Source organism: Narcine bancroftii, chromosome 10 (genome assembly GCF_036971445.1).
Source record: "Narcine bancroftii isolate sNarBan1 chromosome 10, sNarBan1.hap1, whole genome shotgun sequence".
Classification (NCBI taxonomy): Eukaryota; Metazoa; Chordata; class Chondrichthyes; order Torpediniformes; family Narcinidae; genus Narcine; species Narcine bancroftii.
Window position 1 is genome coordinate 72,324,209 of NC_091478.1, and position 15,594 is coordinate 72,339,802.

The 15,594-nt window shown below is 38.4% G+C and overlaps 1 long non-coding RNA gene across 6 annotated transcripts in view; it reads right to left on the minus strand.

Moving 5' to 3' along the window:
• Positions 1-12,381: 12,381 nt before the first annotated feature.
• The window catches only part of LOC138744731 (uncharacterized), a 231,957-nt gene continuing 228,744 nt past the window's right edge, over positions 12,382-15,594 (minus strand). For all 6 annotated transcript variants that reach the window (XR_011345736.1, XR_011345737.1, XR_011345733.1 and 3 more), the window contains one exon: positions 12,382-12,941. This is a non-coding gene — a long non-coding RNA (uncharacterized lncRNA). The remainder of the gene's footprint in view (positions 12,942-15,594) is intronic.

Genomic DNA, 15,594 nt, shown 5'->3' on the forward strand with positions numbered 1-15,594 from the left:
ATAAAATCAATCTTGGTGAATTGGAAACAGAGAGTGCAAATTTGGAAAACCTGTAATTCTGCCAAGGATCTTTTAAATGATGATCACTTTTGGTGTTTACTTCCATCATTTAACAAGATAGCGTTCAAGAGGATTGATCGTCCACTTCAGAGCCTGCCCAGCTTTCCTCATAATAATTTCAATCGAAATAAAAATTGGGTGAGCAACACATCCAGAACTCTGAGAAGTATGCTCACGCAAAGCATTCTGTAGGATACCAAGAATTATCCGAGCAAATTCAATCACTGTTACCTTTAAACACACGGCAGTGACCACACAAACTGCTTTCATGTTGTTGACTGAGAGATAAACATTGCCCACTCTTGTTCAAAGCAGTGCCTCTGTATCTCCCGCATCAATGTAAAAGGGCCTTGGTTCAACATCTTATCCAACAGTATTCGCCTAGAATGTTATACTTAGTCCCTGGAGTGACACTTTGAACCTTAAAGCTTCTGATTCAGAGGTAAGAGGGTTACAAATTGGGCCACAGAACCATAACATAGTACATTGTAGCACAAAAGGGTAGGAGTACACACTCTAATCATTGAACCACTGCATTGTGTGTTGCTAGTAAAGTATGCAAGTGAATTAAAAGCTGAAATCTAACCATGGTATTCAGTGGTATCAGCACTGAGGCTCTTTAAGCCGCACGGTTGTAGTTTATATCATCATCCTAGTCCCTTGATTGCATTACAACCTCGTAACTCCTTCTCGCACATTTATTATTCTACACTTAACAAACCTTAACTAGAATCTGTATTTACAGTATACAAATATTGACTGCATTTGAGGGCTGTACCAATAAATTATTGACAGAAATGCCTGGGAGCACATTATAATGCTGAAGGCTGAGGGCATTATAGTGCACTAAACATCACTTCTGTAACCCGAGGGACAATGGTTTACTTTATAGCTTGAGCACTGCAGGCAATATTTGATTTATTATACTCTTGGACTGAATTTATTTGTAAAAACAGGAAACCTTTGCACCCGCTTTGCACAGGCCTGCCCTTTGAGATGTCAGCTGGCAATAGTCTCTTTTCTATTGCTTGGCAGCGTCCTTCTGTGAAGACTATTACTTGCTGACATCAATTAACAGGACGTAGTTACGACCACTTCCATTCACAGGATGGCAGTTCAGCTGCAGACAGAATTAAACATAGCACATTTCAACTTTTGCGCAGATGTTACAGGCCTCCTATCGACTGTGTGCAGATGTCCTTTCCCCTAGACATACTCTTACAATGCAGTATTATGTAAGATAATTTGCATTGGAGAAAATTTGAAATGACAAGCCTGAAATAATGTTTCTAAAAATGGTGACTGTTTTTCTTCGAAGTCGGCAAGTGCACTTTAATCTCCTGTTCATGTCTAATCAGCCAAACAAAGTTTTTCACTGAATCTTGAAACACATGACTACAAACAATTCGATTCAATAACAGCAGAAGCACCAATTTAACCCTGTACACTCAAGTAGTTCACCAAATGTACAAATAGTTAGGAACTGACTTTCAAAGAGTGGTGAGACAGTGTTCGTGGCCAAAACTTCAAATTGTTCCAATTATCATACACCAGAAATATCGTTCGCAGTATTTAATCAGAATCGATTTTCTCGTCACGTGATCCATTAAGGTTTCTAAAGCAACAAGGTAAAAGCAAAATAGATGACAATCAAGGGGTTAAATCAATCTTTTCGAATGATTACATGCTGACCAATAATACAACTCATCCATTGGGAAATTAGTCTTAAGAGCATTGCAGGTTAGGACTAACAAGTTGTTGATTAACTAAATATAAGGATTCATACAGAACACTGTGTTTTATTCAGGACAATTAAGCTTTTAGAGGAAATATTCTCTCACCATCTGCTGAGACAATATATCTCTTAACTAAATGAAATGCATGTGATACTCTGTAAACATGCCACAGTTCTGTTATTATTGACTGTTATTCTAGAGACATATATTTGGCTAATTTTAAAATCAATAGCCATTAAACATTATTGACCAGAAATGCTTATTTAAAATGCCACCCCTTGGTTTATCCCCAGAATGATGCAATACGATATTGTCAATTTTCTATTGCGATGTCAGCACCCACTAGTTACAAAGAAAGTAAAATGAATTTTTAGGAAAAGAAGATTATGAAGCTAACAGCTGAAATAAAACCAGGTAGATACTCCTACCACTTCAGATAATTTGTTGCAGAAAAAAATGCCCTCACTACTAAATTAGGCAAATGCAAGATGAAATCATATTTGAGAAGATGTCATGAAATATTACATACTTTCTGACATCGTATGTCCCAACAAACTAATTCCTGCTTTTCTTGCTACAGTTGATTCAATTCTTTGGCGAAATGCAAACATCAATTACATGGTATATATTCAGATTAGTCTGAAACGATTGACATGTGCTCTATGTTGGGCATTTAAGTGGTGCCAGTAGAGTATCTCTGAACCAAATCCACCTAACAGGCTTCCATCTGTAGCATTTCCACTAAGTATTCAGCTCAGTGTTTATTACTGTGCAAATGGACGGTGGTCATAATAGACCAAACGGCAGTGGAAAAGAATAACAATGGAGGCTTTCCTCAGAGGAACTGTCTTCCTTTGCTTCTCTGCCTGACCTTCCCTCTGCCAGCAACATAAATCTGCTCCACCTGATAGGAGATGGGCTTTTTAGAAGCTCTGACTGTTCTTTAAGGAAACACTTCTATGAACTCTGGCACAATAAATAACACCACCTGTAATATGTCTTTGGAAGAGTGTCAAGTCTCGCTCTCCTGCCATGAATTTTTATTTTATCATTGAGTAGATGAATTCCAAGCACGTTACAATGACTGGATTTCTTTCAGATCTTGTAATATGAAAGACTGAAGGCTGAAATGTAGAAGCTGGGTCCAAATATGAATCCGATGTCTCATGAATTATATGATTTTGATTCTAAAAATAGCACTCACAATAATATAAATTATAACCTTAGTTATCCAGTACTTCTCCTGGTTTTCATATTATTTAATACCTCAATGAAACAAAGAGGATAAAGGAGAAAGGATCAAACTAAAGGAAAGTTTTAATTCTCAGTTTAAAATTTAATTTAATAATTATTATGAAGAATAGATTTCCGTTATCCTCTAATTTTATCATGGTCAGTTTTCATTAATTATATAAAGAGCTATCAAAATAGTTTAGGAAGTGTAGCGATAAGAATACAGCTCCAATGTCATTGAATTTATGATAAAATAATTCTGCGCTCTCCCTGCAGTAACAAGTTTGGCGAGCAGAATTCTTTAATTTTTTTTAAAAACATAGCCATACATCATGGTAACAGGCCCTTCTGGCCCACGTGCCACCCGAATACCCCCAATTAACCTACAAATCTGGTACATTTTGAAGGGTGGGAGGAAATCAGAGCAATGGAGGAAACCCAGCAGACAGGTGGAGAATGTACAACCCGGGTCGCTGATGCTGTAATAGCACTGTGTTAACCGTGCGATCCAGCATGAGAATACTGCTTAGACATCCAGCGGTGGGTTTTTTTTTTGCATCTGATAGAAGTGGAGAGATGATTCCCACTCTCTCCAATGCATCTGATTGATTTTCTTTGATCTGGGTCATAAATAGGCCATGTAAAATGGAGTCAATGCTGTGAGGGCAATGCACAAAATGTACAAAACCAATGGAAGAAAGACATTGCCTTGCGTAGTTATTTAATAGTTTCAATTTAAATTTGGAGATAACAGCAAAGTAACAGGTGCTCATGAGTCCTTGCATGGAACAGAAAAAAATTAGATTAATTTTAAAGTATAATACTCATTAATAAAAATGTAGTAAATTATGTTAATCGTTATGAGTGCAGGCCTACAGAACCGCCTTCATTTATTGGGGGATGCATTGGAAACACGCTTCCTGTAAAGCTTCAGAAGAAGTACACCTTTCTTGTATCCAATGACTCATTTTGCTGAACTCACACATCCTACACTAACAGGACACTATAGATATTTTTATTCCAACACGAGAGAGCCAGTTGCCTGGAAACAGACGCAAAAAATTCCTACACAGAAGGGCAAGGATAATGGTGGTTGACCAAAAATTATTTTTACTCTGAGAAAGTTGGGCAGAGAAATCTCAAGGAGAGGAACAAGTACCAAACATGTCAAAAGTTAGTTCAAAAGCAATGCATACATAATTCCCAATAAACTAATACACCGAATAATTTACTCAGTTGAATCACAAGGAGGACAAATTAAAAATCTCCTTGAGTTCAAAATTGGCTATTAAAGTTACAGCTGGTTTTCCCCACTGTAGTAGATGAATAACATTATGTTCAAAAGGATGCAACTATTTTTCATTCTGAATGCGGAAACAGAATTTAAAGCTCTCGCTTACTTGCCATTTTATCTTCTATTTATTTTTCTCTCTCTTCTTTCAACAACTGCTTGCCATTCTCTGATTCTTTCCATTCTGATCTTCTCTAAATGGATCTTCTCCCACAGTTGTACCTTATTTATTTCTTTCTCATGCTTTTCATTTTTTTTTGCCTTTTAAGGAATCACTTTACTCGAGCTGTTTGTCCAATTATGATCGATTGCTGTCATAAATCTGTCCCTCCTCTTGCTCTTTCTATAATGTGTGTCCAAGCCTAGCAACCTTTAAAGTTCCCTCTCAATAGGAAAGAACATTAGTTCTCATTGTCTTCTGTAGTCATTTGGCAAAAAAAATATATAATTCTCCTTAAGCCTGACTCAATTAGTGCTCTGTTTCATGCCGTCCCAGTACCTTTTTGAATAATTGGTTGTTAATTAAATATACCTGCCATTATTTGGCTGAAATAGATTGTGGAAATAATCTGGTCCAACACCAAACATAAATTAAAGTCGTTTAGATTCCAGTACAATATTACAGGGGAAGTGGCGAACTTGTCACATGGTTAAAAAAAATCTGCATCAAAACTAGAGATCCTTGCTGATAAATATATTTATTTAAAGGGCGACTGGTGCTTTGGCTAAATATTTGAAAAATCCAGTTAATTATTGAACAATTATACCATAAATTAGCTCTGTTGCAAAAATGTAAATGTACCACATGGCTGTAGTTTAAATCTAATAGGAGGCCCGTTACAGTTCACATTTAATATTGTCATCATCGTGCCTTGCATTTAGGTCCTTGGGGAGTTTACCATTCATTCACCCCAGACTAGCTCCAGTAGCACAGTACACAACTTCCGATACAAACGTAGGAAAATACTGCAAAATAAATTTCAATGAGCATTTTAAAACAGAACAGATTTTCGCAGAAAATGCGCACTAATTCTGGTGATCCGGCTGAATTCACATTGAGTGAGCAGAATAAAAGCTAAGGTTTGAAATTAAGGCTGTAGCCCTATTAGCAGTGGGACGAATGGCTGACAGGAGCCAATGGTTTACAATGACGCAAATTGGTCATCTAAAACACAACAGAAAGCTGATGGCTCACATACTGTGCCTTTTGTGTGTGCAATTCATTGTTGAGGCAATTTATTTTATAAAAAAAAGACCCGGCTGTAAAAGCTGCCTACCAATGCAGTGAATCTATGGAATATGTTCATGTGGTCATTGGAGCAATCACATTCCCACTGTCATTGTGTGTTTGTCCCCCAAACATCTCCAGAGTGGATCATAGCTGATAGGATTACATTTATTAGAAAAGTTAAGATTAAATGCTGAGATTCCCTGCTTAATTAAATTTCCGGCAACAAGTTTCCAATGGAGCAAAATAATGTATCGTAAATTTGAGCTCATCTGTTATGTAATTAAAAATGATAATCTTATGATGATTGCTTGTGACAAAATGCGGTGACACTAGTGCATCAGATATCCTCTTTTTTGAAGCTGGAGTATTGCTCCCCAATGATCTGTTTGTCCATTTCATGAATTCAGAATCAACCAACCATTAATATATGCTGTGCTCATCTCTCTTCAAAGTACAATCCCCAGATAGTTTGAAGGAATAAAAAGAATGGCAAGAGCAAAAAAATCAGGATGATATTACAGCAATCTCAAGAACCCCGGCAGAATAGTACGTGAAGAATAATAGTGTTAACTACAAGCTGATATTAAGTACATTTTATTAGAAACAAAAATAGCGGCAAACTCATAGATAAAGGGTATACATTTTCAATTGGTATTAACTGCAGCTTGTGATAGTCTTCCTGATTTTGTACTGGTTGCAAAATAAAACGGCCTATGCATTTCAATACAACTGTAGCAATTCTCTTTGGCAGCGTGCGTAGTCCAATTTTAAAAACATTAAAAAGTGTCATACAAAACCACCCATGAATAAATCAACATTTAACACTTGAAGCACCAAAGATCTCCTCCAGTAGTAACTGCAGTTTTCTGTGATCGCTTTCAGCGACCAGAAAGGTGAATTGCCACAAACATCTTCTGAATTTAACTGATCCCTGAAACCGCAGATCACGTCACTGCCGACTGATGATAGACAATGGACCATTGTTTCCACTTTGGTGCACAGAAACAGCCATGGGCATGGAAGGGTTAAATGAATCAAGCCATTTTGTTGACAATTTAAATACTGCAGTGGCAGCACCGTATAAAAATGCTGCAGTGTTCGCCCATTATCATCATCTTTTCTCCCCCAACATAAATGCTTCAATAAAAAAAAAACCCTGTCTGGACCACAAAAGGGTCGACTCTGTTTTCTTGGATCATAAGTTGAATGCACACATGACTTTGTCTTGCCATGAATATAGCAACAAAAAAACAAATGGTCGTGCTGATGTTTTTCGCACACTTTTTTTGTGGGGCGTTATTATTAATAAATTACCCCACAAAACACTGCTTCTAGTTATTTGTGGCGCAGGCTGGTTGTTTGGGAAGGATGGTCATTGTGTCAAACAAAAACAGGAAAGGAGCTTGCAGCACACTAGAGGCATACGAATGTCATAAAATGTGCTGTACATGTCTGGGTGGTTTATCTCAAGGCTCCAGCTTTTGAAAATAAAACATCGAAAAAAGATGAAATAAGTTCGTTCACAAATTTGAGCAGAGCCATGAATTTACTGTTGGCTGTGCCACCTTTTCCTGTTGTTCAGAGTACTATTAATGTTTCCAAATTAACTAACGCCTGTTGATTGGATTCATTATCGCTTGCATTTCATGCACATATCACTCAAAGAGGCAATATTTTCCAAGGTAGAATTGGTTTCATCTGCAGGTGAAATCGCAGCCTTCTCGACATTCTGCAAATCAACTTTGAATTGCTGAGGGTCTTGCAGCTCCAAAAGCACACCTGCAACCTTTCCTTTTTTTTAAACCAATGTAAAATGGAGCTTTTGGCTGCCACCTACAACTTGCATGTGACATTCACAGCAGAGAGAGAAGTACATTGTATATTTTGTTGCACGTGTCTACTTCAAGGGAGATAGAAGGCACTGGGAGACTTGACAGGTTCACCCTCAAGAATATTGAAGACTACTCCAATGCCTTTCATAGTCCACAAAATGTACTTAAACGAATAAAATGTTTTTTTTTTAAATAAGTCCAGCATTTAGGTGATGCAATGCTCATTCAATGGAAGTTCTCAATAGTGGCAGTAATGGCAGCTCTCCATTCTCTGCTGGACATCAGGGTCTATAATATTGCCAGCAGTAGTATAACTTGTCTCGATGATTCAAGATGCCATTTTCTCTAACTTTGAAGACATCTGAACAGTGCTAATGTGCTGTGCTCAGAATAACTTAACAGGAAGAAATTAATATCAAAATCCAAAGTCACACCAGTTTTCCGTAAAATTACACAAATTCATCGCTTTCCCATTCCTCCTGCCACTGTGATTTGCAGTCTGGTTGTTACAAGGCTGTTAACATTCAATTTGAGCCCACAGAAGTATCCTTAATGACCCATGAAATGTTTTCTCTATGTTAGGTTGACTTCAGATGATTGTCCAGAGCAGAGTGAAGGAGATAGCTGGAATGGATGACCATGGGACATGGATGAAGAGTTGCCCCAAGGGCCCATAGTGGGAGGGGAATTAGTATCATTGTGAGGGAGAACATCATGTCCTGAGCCTCACTCCTGGCCTCAGTCTCTGCCTCCGTGACTGTGTCAAGTCAAGTTTATTGCCATCTGATTGCACAAGTACAACCCGACAAAACAGCGTTCTCCGGTCCTCGGTTCAAAACAGCAGACACATAGCCAGACATAACAGGCATACAGACAGACAAATTTTGGTATATGCAAATAAATAATTATTTTTCATGAATACGATAGTCCCAAATGTTTAGTGTGAGCAGTTCCTTTGGTTGTTCAGCATTCTCACTGTGGTATCCTTCTGCGAAAATTATGGGGCTTCCTCTCACTACCCTGTGTCAGGCATTGCATCAACACTGCTGTTTGTCATGGAGGTTGTACCTCTGAGGGCAGATCCCTTTCTGCTTTTGGTTTATAGCCTAAATAAAATGTCTAGGCCCCATTTCAAGCCATCTTTTCTGACCACAATATTGGTGCTGATGAAATTTTGGCTAATTTCACAAACTCTTGCAGACATCTTTAAAGGAGCCCTAACCAACAGGTGCTTAGCCCAGCAAAACAAAACCTAATTTCTAGAGATATTAAATTTGTTCCCTTTTTTCAAATATCTCCCTTTAACCATTCCAGGCTAACACAACCATATTGTTGGAATATGGCCAGATTTGATGACATAACATTGATTACTCTCAGTGAGTTGCAGATAACTCGGCTGGTAATGACTGACAAACTGAGTTCTTATCACAGTGGGGGAATTCATCTGAGACAAAATGCAAGACAGACAATACACATTTCTTTTTCATAGACTCTGGTGGCCTTGTCTACCCCATCCATTTTCAACCTTTATTTGGTGATGGCCAATAAACTCTGCTCAAAGTTTATGGGTCCCTTTCCCTGTGAAGCAATCAAGTTTTGGTTTCTTCTGCACTTCTCTCCTACCGACTACATTAAAAAAAATGTTATGTGAGGTGAAAAGAAAAGAAGGCTTTTAATTAAATGTGCTGTGGCTCCCAAGCTGTGGGTGTTTGGGGTGGGGCGGGGGGGGGGGGCGCGGGGGGTGTTGTATAGGGCCTCCGTTGAAAATGGCTGGTATACCTAGTCACTACTGCCACTCTTTCGCACAAAATCATATTTAAGCTTCAGTTTATTTGACAGAAAATACATGGTACATCGGAAGGCTCTGTGGAGTGTGGTAGAGCAGTATTGAATATAGGAGTTAGGATGTTATGGTAGAGTTGAATAAGACATTGGCGAGGCCAAATTTGGAGAATTAAGTGGAGTTTTGGTCACCTAATTATATCTAATAGGATAGGAATAGATAGTTAAAAAAAAAAACTAGAATGTTGCCAGATCTTGATGAGCTGAGATACAGGCAAAGGTTGAACAAATTAGGACTTTATTCCCTGGAGCATAAAGAATGAGGGGAGGTTTGATAGAGGTATACAAAATTATGACTGGTATGGAAAGAGTAAATGCAATTAGGCTTTTACCTATGGGGTTAGGTGAAATACTAACCAGAGTTAACCGTGAAAGGGAAGAAGTTTAAGGGGAACATTGGAGGGAATTTCTTCACAAACAGTGTGGTGGGGGTGTGGAATGAGCTTCCAGCAGAAGTGGTGAATGCAGGCTCAAATTTAATGTTTAAGAAAAATTTGGACAGGAACATGGATGGGAAGGTATGGAGGGATATGGACTGGATGCAGGTCCGTGAGACTTGGGAGATTAATTGTTTGGCACAAACTCGAAGGGCCTGTTTCTGTGCAGTAATATTCCATGGTTCTAAATACCTAGCACTGTAATAATGGTTCTTCTGTGAACAGAACTATAGGCTATCTCTTACATTCATTCAGCCACGTAAAGAGCCCAATTTACAAAGTATAGGATTCAAATTAAAAGAAAGATCCGTTAGCACCTATCAAGGCCCCACATCCATGCATTTGTACACTTCCAGCAGTAATACTTGCTCTGAGGGACGGGAGTCCAGACTGGTCTGGTCCCAACTCCTTTATGCCAACTTCCATGATTAATACAGATCAGAAATTATTTCTTGAACTTTATATGTCCAAGTATCATACTTGCTAAATTTAACAAGGTTGGGGATTTGAGGGGAATGGGAGTGGGGTGGGTGGGAAGCTTGTTTTCAACTTGCAGGTTAATTACTTTGAAAGACATTTGCTCCGAACCTAATGTGTGGATGAACCAATGCAGTATTGTTGATGGTTGATATTAAATGACTAACAATGTTTGTGATTTTAAATTTAAATTTAAACTTAAACATACAGCACGGTGACAGGGCCTTTGGTCCACGAGCATGTGCCACCCAAATAATTAACCTATAACTCACGTACGTTTTAGAGAGAGGGAGGAAACCAGTGGAACACCATGCAAACACAGGAAAAACATCTAAACTCCTTATAGACAGTGCCGGATTCTAATCCAGGTCACTGGCACTATCTGGGCACGGCACTAACCATGATGTCCAACAGCAATGAACACCAGCTATAAATGGGTATAGTAATTGACTCTTGTCAAAGCTGATCACCCAGAAACATTTTTTTCTGAAAACACAAGGACAAATACTTCCAAAAAAAATTGGATAACAGTTTGAACTAACCCTTTCTCTCTTCCATATTTTGAGCTGGCTTCTGTTTCCTGTCCTCAATGTAAACCCCCTTGGGATATATGCTTTCTCCCAAACACAGAAGCAAGATGAAAGATGTGCTGCCAATCTATTGTCAGAGTTTCTTGCAATCAATTCATATGGAAGCATTCCAGAGCAAATCATCTTCTGATCCTTCAGAATATGCTTTGGCTGGTGGTACAAAATGTAGCCAATCAAATGGCTTCTTTTGAAAAAAAATCATCCGCACTTGCTCACTTTGCACAAAAAAAAACCAGGACAAATGTCCACCCTGATATTGCAATAAAAAAGTCACCTTCCTCATTTCTGCAAACATCCTTCACTCCGTTGCCAAATTTAGAAACTTACCATCTTTACATTGCAACATTACACTCCTTTAATTACCATTTAAAAAGAAACAATGGCAGGGGAAAAAGAATGCATGTCATTAAGTAAATGCAAAATAAGAACATAGAACTGAGATGCGTGACAACCAGGTCGTAGGTTTTAATTTCATGCGAATAGGCTCTCGGTCACATTTTACTGCAAATTTAAGCAGTTGTTTAACCTCCATGGGGTCCTGGCATAAATGAGATAATTGAGCTAAATCAGGAGGCTGTACAGTTTTTCTCAGTGTACCATTTGCAATTGATAGCCGATGTGCTGCAAGCTGTAGAATTGATTGTGCTACAGGAATAAATTTAATAAATAAAAAATAAATAGTTGTATGCTAAACATTCCAGTCATAATGAACAAAGTAACGTTGCGTCTTTCCGTTACAAAGCAAGCCTGAAAGCCCCAACAAATTGTGGACTCAATAATACCCAATAAATTCACAATCTTCTCATTCAGTTTTGCAATCAAAACGCACATGGAGCTTTGTTCAAAAGCTCTGCAGGTATGCAGGATAACTGTTTCTAACAGGTTTCTAACTGCAGCTGTCCACCAATAGCGGTGTTCCTTTGTGAATAGCTCACATTAAGTCGTAGCCGTAACAGCTTTGCAAACCATAGATTGACTTCCATTTTTTCCTATTGTTAGACTTACTCTTTGAAATTATGTGCCTTTTCATTCAGAAGGAAAGAACCATAAGGTGAATAAACTTAAGCAACCAAGAAGCATCATCAAATCGCTGAAATTGTGCTTCATTATTAGGCTAATCATTGTTGAGCAATAAAGGTAAAACCCATTTCCAAGACACAGATTTCCAAAGAGTTTGTGGAGAAAGATGCAAGGGTCCTTGTCATGGTTCATCCACAGCAGCAGTGTGATAAAAAAAACATTAGAACATTAGAAATAGGAGCAGGAGAAAGTCTTCTGGCCCATCAAGGCTGCTCTCCCATTCAATGACTGATCTGATGACAGGCTCATTTCCACCTACCTGCCTTTTCCCTACATCCCTTAATTCCCCAACTATGTAAAAAATCTGTCCAGCCTTGTCTAAAATATATTTATTGAGGAAGCATCCACTGCCTCAATGGGCAGCGAATTCCACAGATTCACCACCCTCTTCTCTTTCAGTCTTTTTATTAACATTTCATAATATGCCCGCATAAGTGAATAGAAATAACACAATTAAAAAGGCCTGTCCAAGTCTGCATAGTATAAGTATCACGTATATAAATTCCAAAAAGTTAAAATGTGACATTTGTTAGGTCTGCTTTGTTCATGAATGAGTGAGACAAACACCAGGCTGAGTCGAAATCAGGGTTCTTTGTTCTTTATTACCGGATTGTAACACTTGCGACTAAACATGTTAGTCGGAGAATGCATTCTGCCGTTATCAGCAAAATGGTGATTTTTTATACCCTTGGATACATGCTTAGAACATCATCATATCATTACTTGTCCAATGACTAAAACTGTTGCTATCCTTTCCCTGCTAGCTTCCTGCCTCTCAATCCATCAATGTCTCTCTTATCTTGTAAGTACAAGGATGCATTTACATCTTGTTACAGCCCTGTACATTCCCATCTCATGATGTTTTACCTAACAGGAGTACAAGGACACCTCCCCTTCTTGTTACTGCCCTGTACAGGGTAACTCCCTACACATTCCCATCTCATGATGTTTTACCTTACACATATTAGAAATAATTCTCCTCACAAAGAAAACATAAATAAGGAAATAATTGTAATATATATAAAAAACTTCAACTAATCTACTAAAAAAATTAAACAAACAACGAAAAAACAAATGAGCGATCTATCTTGAAGATCTGTCGAACAGTTGAAAACATTGCTCCGGTCCACACCTACAGATAACAAAAACGGAAATGATTATATTACGCCAGTTATATCCAATGAAAGCAATCAATAAATGGTTTCCATGTTTCTTCAAATTTACTAGTTGTATCTAAAGTACGACTTCTGATTTTCTTTCTAGATTTAAGAAAGGCATAACATGAGAAAGCCATTGAAATAATGTAAGAGGATCTGAGTCTTTCCATTTAAGTAAAATGGCTCTTCCAGCTAAGAGGGTAGAAAAAGCTATAACTCGATATGCAAAAGTAGGTAAACAAGCTACATCTGTAATTCCAAGAAGAGTAGCTAAGGAGTTAGGTTGTAATTGAATAACCAGTATTATTGATAGAATTTAAAAAATATCTTTCCAAAATTTTTATAACACAATTCATGACCAAAACATACGAGTCAATGAAGCCACATCAGTATTGCATCTATCACAAGTAGAGCTCATATTAGGAAAGATGTGAGCTGGTTTATCTTCAGACATATAAGCTCTATGAACTATTTTAAACTGTATTAAAGAATGACATGCACAAAGTAAAGAATTAGCTAGTCTAGCAATTCTTCGCCATGTTTAAAGAGATAATGTTAGTTGAAGTTCCGATACCCAAGTTTGTTGAATCTTATTCATGGGGACTGATCTCAAATTTAATATGAGAGTATAAATAGTACCAAATAAACCGTTCAGAAAGGGGTTTAACTGGAACAAAGTGTCAAGTAAATCTGGTTGTTGTAATGTTAGATAATCATACATTATCGTATTAAGGACATTTCTAATCTGCAGATTCACTGCCCTCTGAGAAAAGCTGTTCCTCTTCATTCCTGTCCTAAATCTGCTACCCTGAATTTTGAGGCCATGCTCTCTAGTTCTAGACTCCCCTACCAATGGAAACAACTTACCTACCTCTATCTTATCTATATCTTTCATAATTTTATATATTTCTATAAGATCCCCTTGCTTTCTTCTAAATTTCAGTGAGTAGAGTCCCAGATGACTCAATTTCTCCTCATAGGCTAACCCTTTTATCCCTGGAATCACCCCTGATGAGCATCCACTGAATATCCTCCAAAACCAGTGCTTCATTCCTCAAGTAAAGGCACCACAACTGCATGCACTGCTCCTGATGCGGCCTCACCAGTACCTTGTACAGTTGTAGCAGAACCTCCGTTCTTTTAAATTCCATCCCTCAAGCGACATTCCATTTGGCTTCTTGATAGCAAACCAAACTTTTGTAATTCATGCACAAGCACCCCCAAGTCCTTCTGTATGGCAGAATGCTGCAATCACTTGCCATTTAAATAATATTCTGATCTTCCATTTTCCCTTCCAGTGGATAACCTCACATTTGTCAACATTGTACTCCATCTGCCAGACCCTTGCCCACTCACTGAATCTATCTATATCTCCTCAGGCTCTTTGTATCCTCTGTACAATTTGCTTTTCCACTCAATTTAGTGTCATCAGCAAGCCTAGATACACTAAATTCTAATTCAGAATCAGAATTTATTGTCATGGACAAGTCACGAAATTTGTTGTTTTGCAGCAGCCTCATTGTGTAAACATTCATATAAACCACATAACAACAATAAATTTAAATAGTGCGCAAAAAGTCAAAGCAAGGCAGTACCTTTGGTTCATTGATCATTTAGGAATCTGAAGGCAGAAAGGAAGAAGTAGACCCAATGCCACTGTGAACTCATCTTTAGGCTCCTGTACTTTTTTTTCCCTGATGGTAACAGAGAGAAAAGGGCATGGCCTGGGTCGTGGTGGAGGGATATCCGTGAGGATAGAGGCTGCTTTCTTAAGACACCTCCTCTTGTAGGTGTCCTCCAGGTGGTCTGGTGCTTGTGGTGTTACAGGCTGAGTTAACAACCCTCTGGGGTTTTTTTCTTGTCCTGAGCATTGGCACCTCCATACCGGACAATTATGCAACCAGTCATGATGCTCTCCATGGTACACCCGTTAAAGATATTGAAGAGTCTTCTGTGGCATACTGAATCTCCTCCAACACCTCACAAAGTATAGCCATTGGAGAGCCTTCTTCATGATTGCATTGATATGGAGGCTCCAGGACAGATCATTGGAGATGTTGACACCCAGGAATTTAAAGTTCTAGACCCTCTCCACTACTGAGGCCTTGATGAGGACTGGGTTATGTTCTCCTGACCTCCTCCTGAAGTGTACAATCATCTCCTTGGTTTTGCAAATGTTGAGCGCCATGTTATTGAGACACCACTGAATGAGCTGTCCCCTCTCCCAGATCGTTTATGTGTATTGTGAACACTTGTGGGGCTCAACTCTAACCCCTGTGGCACACTCTTCACCACCAATTGCCAACTAGAAAAACACCCTGTTCCCTAACTCTGCTTTCTATTGGCTAACCAATTCTCTATCCATTCTGATACATCACCTCCAACTCTATGCATGTTTATCTTATATCCAAGTATTTTATGCAGCATCTTACTAAAAGTCTTGCAAGTAACATTCATCTGCCTCCCCTCTATCCAGCACACTCATTATATCCTCAAAGAACTCCAGTAAGTTTGTCAAACAGAACCTGCCTTTGCCGAATCCATCTACCTGATAGATCCATTTCGCTCTCACTATTTCTACTTTAATGATAGCTTCAAGCATTTCCCAACAACAGATGTTAAACTGAC